The following is a 3,252-nucleotide window of genomic DNA, read 5'->3' on the forward strand; positions in this document are numbered from 1 at the left end:
TGCATGCTGGGCTCTCCATTTCTGCCCCCTCAGGTGCACAAGCCCCTGTGACTTGTCATCCCCACTCCGGTGGCTGACGCTCACAGCTCCATACCTACCAAGAGCAGAGAGCCCCCTCACCCCCGCAGCACTTTGGTGGAATTGGAGAAGAAAACCGGAGAGGCTGTGCTGATCACTTGCAGGCCATGGCCACACAAGGGGCTTTACCAGCAACCTCTTTAAACATAATGGGCTACTTTTAGCCCCTTTTCTTGAGGTTTTCCCACACTTGTCCATTCCCAAACAACCTTCATTCCTCCTTTGGCATTTCCATGACACCTAATAGTAAGTCTTGAACAAGCCCACAGTGTTGTTTCTGTTAACACGCAATGAGTGTCACACTCTCAGAGGCAGTAACCCCCACCCTCAGTCTGGAAGGTCACCCCAGGAAGCTCTCCCATTGACCTATCTTGGCCTGTCTGGAGTGCAAGTTCATTTTCCTCACAGCAGTCTGTGTGGTGCTGTATTTTGGGTTTCTGAGCCAAACACACCCAAATACACTGCTGGTTTGGTTGTTGTGTAGCAGTGCTTGACAGTGTTGAGGTTGGGGTGTTTTTGTTGCTTTCTTGATTTTTCAGATTATTTTCCCTGGTGATAATGAGGCCGTTTCCCAGGAGGGCAGCCAGGTAGATGCCCAGGAAGAGCCAGAAGGTCAAGAGCTGCAGCTCCCGTGTGTCTGTGAATGTCAGGAGGAGGAAGTGGGTGATGGAGTTGCCACTGAACATTTGTTGGACTCTGAGCATGGACCACTGTTGTAAAAGAAGAAAACAGTGACAAGACACAGCAGACTTCTTTGAGCCTCCATTGACTCAGCTGAATCCCTTCCCTCCAAACAGGAAAAAGACATTGCTCACTGGCATTGCCTGGGTGTCATGTCTAATAAGAAAAGAAAAAACGTATTCTTGGACCTCAATCTGTCTCTGATTGAGAATCGAAACTCCTGGACAGAAGTGTCACTCCCCAGCTGAGGGAGGGAACATCAGGGATGACTTCAGGCTGTTTCCCAGCAGATTGCCCTGGAGCCCCAAGGACACCCCCAGGGAGCCCAGACGGGGCAGAAATGCTGCAGTGCTACAGCCCAAATATCCGCTCTTGCCCTCAGGCAAGGGCATAGCCAGGATGAGCTGGAGCATCTGCTTTTTGACAGCCAAGGCATGGTGAGACAAGGCAGACCCCTGGGCGAATGGGATGGGAACTGGCTTTTCAGGCTGGAAGGATCTGGCATGGTGTACCCCCAAAGCGATGAAGTTTCTTTGATGTATGGAGTTCCTTTATGATGAAGACTACAAGTTGGGTGAGCCCTTGTGAATGAGGGTCAGAGGAAGGGCCAGTCAAGGTGACATGGTGGTGGGAGACAAGGAACCCGCAGCCAAGGTGGGGAAGCTGGCACAGTCTTGTTTAAGGAACCCAGTCGAAGTCTCTGGATGTAGGATCCTGGGCCTCACTGGGGACGTTAAAGGCCTTGGCATTTCCTGGAAGGGGAACACAGCAGTGTGAAACAGTCCAGGAGGGTTCTGGAGTGTCTTTGGAGAGCTTCTCAGCACAGCTGCCAAACAGGCCGACAAGGGCAATACAAGCCTGGATGTGATCCTTGCCAGCGTGGAAGAGATGGTCAGGGACTTGAAGGTCTTTGTAAGCCTTGGCTCTCATGACACTGAAACAGTTGCAACACAGCTCCCAAAGAGAGTGAGGAAGGAAAGGCAAATGGCAGACATTAGAGGAGCAGACTTCAGCCTTGTGCTGGGAGTTTGAGTGGGGATCTCATGGTTGGCAGCATTGAAAAGCAACCGAGCTCAGTACAGCTGGTCTTCAAGGACAGCATCTTCCAAGCACAGATATGGTCTATATCAAAACTCAGCTGAAACTTCAGAGTCAATTCAAGGGCACCATAACGACCTGGTACTACTTCAGGGGCAGTGGAAAAAGAAGCACAGATAAGACGGTATCACTGCTAAAAAGTGGGCATAGATAGATCTATGTTGTGTGCTCTCTGACTGCGTTATCACCAGCAAGGTCTCCCAGGCCTCTGTGCTTCAAGGCGGCAGGACTCTAGAGGAAAACGGTGGATAGGAATCAAAGCAGGGGCTACTTGAGCAAAGTCAAATGTTACCAGTCAGAAGGGACCAGATGCATAATTCTGTACTTCCAGAGAGGGAGAGAAAGGGCCATCAGCTTGCTGGTGCATGTCCATGGCCTCTGAACCAATAATGACAATTTACAGACCAGCATCAAAGTTGAGAATATGAAGACTTCTTACACACTTCTAACACCGCATTGTTTCAGCTTCTGCATAACATCTTCCTTCAGGGATTGATGCAGTTGCCCACACAGAGGCGTCCACTGCCTCAGAGATACCCGTGGGTAGGTGATGGCCCCACATGGCACTGGGTAACGTGACTCAGGTCTGCTGGGAGTCTTTCAGCAATAGGAGTTAGAGGAGAGGCAGGGTAACGAAAGTATCTCACTTGAGACAACTCATTTCTTTCCCTTTGATTAAAGGGAATTCTTGACAATTGCACCCAAGCTGTCCAGCGCTGGAGGGGAATGAGAAACGAGTGTGTCTAGATGCTGCAGAGTCTCCTAACGGTGCTCCTGTAACCCAGATACACTGGGATTAGTGCAGATTTGGCTATTCAAAAGAGAGCATTTTGTTCACTTTTTCTCTTTGCTTCCCTCTCGGAGCGAGGGAGCTTATGACATCAACGTGTGCCTCACTGTGAGCAAAGATTTAATATGGAGAAACAGAGGCCATTACAGGGAGGGCTTTGGGGTCTTTGGATCTGGGCTTGGCAGACAAATGTGTTTTCTGTTGGTCTAAGGCCATCTGCTGTGAACAGTGGTCTTGAGAGGAAGTAATGTGGACTTCATTTAAAGCAGAAGAGTGTGTTTTATTTTTTATTGAACCATCTCCTCCTTTGGGTTTTTGTTTTTGTGACATTTAAGAAACATCCCTCTGTGTCTGCGTGCAGCTTGTTCTCTAGGTAAAACAGGTAGAAACTGGTGCCAATGGAATGCAGTGGAGAAAGCTCAGCTGTGAACAAGGCTGTTGTAGTCCCGAGTGGCTGAAGAGAAAAATGGGGGTTGGGTGGGTTGGGACAAAGACTGCCCACAGAGTGTCTGACATAAAGGGTCTTGACTGCCCTACACATTCAGCCTCCATTTGGAGATGTTCGCTTTCAGTAGCGTTTGGAGATTGCCGATATCACTTAATGT

The sequence above is a fragment of the Vanellus vanellus genome (assembly GCF_965231255.1).
Source record: "Vanellus vanellus genome assembly, contig: HAP1_SCAFFOLD_45, whole genome shotgun sequence".
Classification (NCBI taxonomy): Eukaryota; Metazoa; Chordata; class Aves; order Charadriiformes; family Charadriidae; genus Vanellus; species Vanellus vanellus.